The sequence below is a fragment of the Mus caroli genome, chromosome 11 (genome assembly GCF_900094665.2).
Source record: "Mus caroli chromosome 11, CAROLI_EIJ_v1.1, whole genome shotgun sequence".
In the NCBI taxonomy this organism is placed as follows: domain Eukaryota; kingdom Metazoa; phylum Chordata; class Mammalia; order Rodentia; family Muridae; genus Mus; species Mus caroli.
In genome coordinates this window covers 51242051-51248588 of record NC_034580.1, presented here as the reverse complement: position 1 = coordinate 51248588, position 6538 = coordinate 51242051, and positions in this window count along the sequence as shown.

Sequence of the window (6538 nt, the reverse complement as noted above, 5' to 3'; positions counted from 1 at the left end):
AAAGAGTTGAAAATGATACATACAGAGGAGTCCCGTGTATCCTTTTTCCACTTTCCTCCCACAGGAAATCTTATATAATGACCAGTATTACAACTGAGGGATAGCCATTGGGAGAATTCATGGGGTTATTCAGAATGTTAGTGGGTTTTTTTTATTGGATATTTTCTTTATTTACATTTCAAATGTTATCCCTTTTCCTGGTTCCCTCCAAACCCCCTATCCCATCCCCTCTCTGTGCTTCTATAAGGGTGTTCACCCACCCCACCCCCAACACCCCACCCTGGCATTCCCTTACACTGGGGCATTGAGCTTTCACAGGACCAAGGGCCTCTTCTCCCATTGATGCCCGACAAGGCTGTCCTCTGCTGCATATGTGACTGGAGCCATTGGTCCCTCCATGTGAACTCTTTGGTTTGAGGTTTAGTCTCTGGGAGCTCTAGGGGTTCTGGTTGGTTGATGTTGTTCTTCCTATGGGGAAGTTCTTTCTCTAACTTCTTCATTGGAGATCCCATGCTCAGTCCAATGGTTGGCTGCAAGTATCCACTTCTCTATTTGTCAAGCTCTGGCAGAGCCTCTCAGGAGACAGCTATATCAGGCTACTCTCAGCAAGCACTTCTTAGCATCCACAATAGTGTCTGGGTTTGGTGACTGTATATGGTATTGATCTCCAGGTGGGGCAGTCTCTCTGGATGGCCTTTCCTTCCATCTCTGTTCCACATTTTGTCTCTGTATTTTCTCCCATGAGTATTTTGTTCCCCCTTCTAAGGACTGAAGCATCCACACTTCAGTCTTCCTTCTTCTTGGGCTGAATGTGGTCTGTGAATTGTATCTTGGGTATTTCCAGCTTTTGTGCTAATCGATTCATTCTTATCTACTTGTACAAAGATCAAGTCCAGGTGGATCAAGAACCTCCACATAAAACCAGATACACTGAAACTAATAGAAAAGAAAGTGGGGAATAGCATTGAACACATGGGCACAGGAGAAAATTTCTTGAACAGAACACCAATGGCTTTTGCTCTAAGATCAAGAATTGACAAATGGGACCTCATAAAATTTCAAACCTTCTGTAAGGCAAAGGTCACTGTCAATAGGACAAAGTGGCAACCAACAGATTGGGAAAAGATCTTTACCAAACCTATATCCAATAGAGGGCCAATATCCAATATATACAAAGAACTCAAGAAGTTAGACTTCAGAAAATCAAGTAGCCCTATTAAAAAATATGGTATAGAGCTAAACAAAGAATTCTCACTGAGGAATATTGAATCTCCTAAAAGCACCTAAAGAAATATTCATCATCCTTAGTCATCAGGTTGCAAATCAAAACAACACTGAGATTCCACCTCACACCAGTCAGAATGGCTAAGATAAAAAATTCAGGTGACAGCAGATGCTGGTGAAGATGTGGAGAAAGAGGAACACTCCCCATTGTTAGTGGGATTGCAAGCTGGTACAACCACTCACAAATCTGGCTGGCAGTTTCTTAGAAGATTAGACATAGTATTATTACCTGAGGACCCAGCTATACCACTCCTGAGAATATACCCCAAAGATGCTTCAACATATAACAAGGACACATGCTCCACTTTGTTCATAGCACTCTTATTTATAATAGCCAGAAATTGGAAAGAACCAAGATGTCCTTCAACAGAGGAATGGATACAAAAAATGTGGTACATTTATATAAATTACACATTTACACCACTCAGCTACTAAAAACAATGACTGTATGAAATTATTAGGCAAATGGATGGAACTAAAAAATATCATCTTGAGTGTGGTAACCCAATCACAAAAGAACATACCTGGTATGCACTCAATTTAGTGTTCTTTTGTTCTCATTTGCTTCTCTCCATGATCTGTTCCATGATCTGCTAATAGTTCTTTTGTTTTGCTTTCTGAATAGATAATAAATTCATTCAAAAACAAAAGCACAGCTATGATAGGTCACTTTCCTTAGGAAGCACTTGCAAAGCCACATGCCCCTGAGGCCCTCCTTGTGATTGTTTCTCTTCTGCTTTCTGAGTGCTGTTCAGGTTGTTCTATTCCTTACTTTCTTCCGGTTCACTGGTCCTTCCTTCTTTCTCTGAAGTGTTCCTGTGTCTTTTGTCTTTGATCTCTGGACACAAAGTTCTACTGGATCATTATAATATTTATTTCCTTATCAAAAACTTACTATTTCAAGAGATGGAGAGATGGGCCAGTGGTTACTATTCTTGCAGAAAACCCTAGTTTGATTGCCAGAACCTGTGTCAGTTAGCTCACCTGTAACTCCTGTTCTGGGGCATCTGATACATGCTCTGGACTCCTTAGGTACCCACACTTTCACATGCACATAGCCATACACAGACACATATATACATATGATATTTAAGACTAAACTGCATCTTCAAAAGAAAGACTTGATTTTTTTTCCATTTGCTTCAAATGTGTTCTTGTGGTTTAGGGAAAACTTTTTTAAACGATGGTGTTAAGCTTTAATCAAATAGTTATCTGAATGTTGGCATCTCTCAACATTCTCCTCTTTGACTCAATGTTGGGCTATCCCTGTTTCATGTCGGGATGGGAAATTTTCAATTAGAATTTGTTACAAGTGCTCAGATTTTATTTGAACCTTCTATTTTTGCTTCCATTTTCCTGATACCAATCATGAAGTGAACATTGTGAAAGGATGCTTCCTTAAAGTAGCCCAGAAAGAAAAGTAAGGTTTTCTACTTAGGCTTAATCTATACCTATGGTAAGAATCTCCCTACTGATGTTGGGCATTGCTGTAATTCTTCTATGCCAAGCATTTTTGAGAGACCCTCGTTTTAGCAGCCAAAGAACCTTCTTCTGCTTCCTAATGTCCCATGATGAAACCAAAGTGGGGAAGCTGGTTCATGACCACCAAATGGAATCCAAGTCTCAGTCCACCCCACCCCTCCATTTGAGTCATCTGGGAAGTCAGCTGTGTCTTTGAATGTCTAGTTTTGAGGGGAAGTCCAGGTTTTCCTGCAGATTGACAGGAGATGAGAGATGACAACTATGCAATGTGATGCAATCCCTCACATGGCTGTGTGGGGTCAAGGGAGGTGAGTGCTCCTTGATAAAATAAAGGTGGGTTGAAATGAAGCCATCCTGAATACTCTTCACTGGTGGGGCCTGGATGAAGCCACAGATTTTAATGTGATATTTTGTTGTAGCAGGATGCCAAGAAGCTCACAAAAAGAATACCATGACCTATTTTTTATTTGTTTTTGTTTTTTATTCACTTTACATCCTGATTTCTGTCCCCCTCACAGTCCCCCTTCTACAGTCCCTCATCTTATGCCCCATACCCTTTTCCTCTGAAAGGGTGGAGACCCTAGGAATGTTCCCACCCTAGCACATCAAGTCTCTACAGGGCTAAGTGCTTCTTCTGCCTCTAAGGCCAGACAAGCCAGCCTTGTTAGGGGAACAGATTCCACAGATAGGTAATAGCTTTAGGAATAGTTCCCATGCAAGCAGTTCAGGTCCCACCTTCAAACCAAGCTGCACATCTGCTACATATATGTGGGGAGGCCTTAGGTCATGCCTGTGTATGTTCTTTGGTTGGTGGTTCAGTCTCTGAGAGCCCCCAAGGATCCAGGTTAGTTGACTCTGTTGGTTTTCCTGTGGTGTTCCTGTTGCCTTCAGAGTCCTCAATGCTTCCCTCAGCTTTTTCATAAGGGTCCCCAAGCTCCATCCACTGTTTGGCTGTGGGTTTCTACTTCTGTCTTAGTCAGCTGCTTGATGGAGCCTCTCAGAGGAAAGTCATGCTAGGCTCCTGTCTGCAAGCATAAGAGAGTATCATGAATAGTGTCAGGGATTGGTATTTGCCCATGGGATGGGACTCTAATTGGACTGGTTATCGTTTGGCCATTCCCTCAGGCTCTAGTCCATCTCCCACCCATGTATTTCTTGTAGGCAGGATAAATTTTGGGCCAAAAGTTTTGTGAGTGAGTTGGTGTCCCTATTACTCAACTGGGGTTCCTGCATGGCTAAAGCAGATGGCCTCTTAAGGTTCCATATCCCCACCACTCTGGGTCTCTGCTAAGGCCACTTCCATTGATTCTTGGAAGTCTCCCCTAGCTCAGGTCTCTGGCATGTTCTTGGGATACCCCATGACTCCTAACCCTGCCAGTGGCAGATTTCTGTTCCTTTTCATGGCCATCTGGCCATCTCCCCTGTTTCTCCCCATACCTGATTCTTACCACCTCCATCCTTCTCCCTATATCATTTCCCATCAAATTCCCACCCTCCATCTGCCTCCTATGACTATCTTATTCCCCCTTATAAGTGAGATGCAAGCATCTTCACTTGGGCCTTTCTTGTTTAGCTTCATTTGGGCCAATGGAGTGTATTGTGGGTATCCTATATTTTATGGCTAATATACACTTATGTGAGTACATACCATGTTTGTCATTTTGGTCTGTGTTACCTTACTCAGGATGATATTCTCAAGTTCCATCCATTTGCCTGAAAATTCATGATATCTTTGTTTTTAATAGCTAAATAGTATTCCATTGTGTAGATGTACCACATTTTCTTCATCCATTATTCTGTTGAGGGACATTTGTGTTATTTCATTTCTGGCTATTACAAATAAAACTTCTATGAATATACTGGAACAAGTGTCCCTGTGGTATGGTGGGACATCTTTTGGGCATATGCCCAGGATTGGTATAGCTGGATTTTGAAGCAGTTTTCTGACAATCTGCCAAATTGATATACAAAGTGTTTGTACAAGTTTGCACTCCAACCAGCAAAGGAGGAGTGCTCTCCTTGCTCCACATCATTGTCAGTATGTGCTATCACTTGAGGTTTTGATTTAGCAATTCTTATTGGTGTAAGATGAAATCTCAGAGCTGTTTTGATCTGCATTCCTCTGATGAAAAAGGATTTTGAATATTTTTAGGTGCTTCTCAGCAATCCAATTCCTCTGTTGAGAATTCTCTGTTTAACTCTGTATTCCATTTTTAATTGGGATACTTGGATTGTTGGTGTCTGACTTCTTGAATTCTTTATATATTTTGGATATTAGCCACCTGTCAGACATTGGATTTGTGAAGATCCTTTCCCAATCTGTAGGCACCTGTACCGACTGTTTTTGTGTGTCAACTTGACACAAGCTGGAGTTATCACAGAGAAAGGAGACTCTGTTGAGGAAATGCTTCCATGAGATCCAGCTGTAAGGCATTTTCTCAATTAGTGGTCAAGAGGGGATGGTCCAGCCCACTGTGGCGGTGTCATCTCTGAGATGATAGTCCTGGGTCCTATAAGAAAGCAAGTTGAGCAAGCTAGGGGAAGCAAGCAGCACTCTTCATGGCCTCTGCATCAGCTCCTGCCTCCAAGTTCCTGTCCTGTGTGAGTTCCTGTCTTGACTTCCTTTTGTGATGAACAACAACGTGGAAGTGTAAGCTGAACAACCTTTTCCTCCCCAACTTGCTTCTTGGTCATGATGTGTTGTTCAGAAATAGAAACCCTGACGAAGACAAATGGTACCAGCATAGTGGGGTATTCCTGTGCAACCTGACCATGTTTTGCAAAGGACTGAGGAAGGACTTTGGAGCACAAAGAGGCTGTGTTCCAGAGATACCCAAGGTTGTACCTCATGCTGCAACTGGACTTGGTAATATGCAAAAGTCACCCAGGTGGTACTGGTTTTGAAGGAATGAAGGGGTCATGAAGAGCAGCGGAGGCTCAGAACTGTGAGGGGCCATGGAAGGCCATCGGTGAAGGTGCAGCCTCAGTTGCAATTGAAGGCCCAGGACTGAAAAGGTCACAAAGGAGTTGAAGCTTGGCACCATGAAGAGAGCTTATGAGTGGCTATTGGTGAAGCCTAATTGCAGTGAAGACAGCAGGGTTTTGGAGATGCCAGTACCATGAGATGACCACCAAGAACAGCAGCAGCAGTGGCATACAGGTAGTTGGAGCCTAGAAGACAAGGTGTGTGCTACAAAGGGCAGAGCTGGTGGTCATGGCTTCTATAAGAAAACAAGCTGAGCAAGTCAGGAGAAGCAAGTCAGCAAGCAGCACCCCTCCATGGCCTCTGCATCAGCACCTCTCTCCAAGTTCCTGCCCTGTGTTAGTTCCTGTCCTGACTTCATTTGGTGATAAACAGCAATGTGGAAATGTAAGCTGAGCAAACCTTTCCTCCCCAACTTGATTCTTGGTAATGGTGTGTTGTGCAGGAATATAAACCCTGACTAAGACAGCAGCCTTTGTCCCAATGACAGTATCCTTTACCTTACAGAACAGTTCAATTTCATGAGGTCCCATTTATTAATTGTTGATGTTCTCTTTAGGAAGTTGTCTTCTATACAAATGAGTTCAAGGCTACTCTCCACTTTCTCTTCTATTAGATTTAGTATATTCAGTTTTACATGAGGTCTTAGATCCACTTGTACTGGAGTTTTGTGCATGGTGATAAATATAGATCTATGTGACTCTAACTAAGGAAGTGAAAGATCTGTATAATAAAAACTTCAAGTCTCTGAAGAAAGAAATTATAGAAGATCTCAGAAGATGGAAAGAT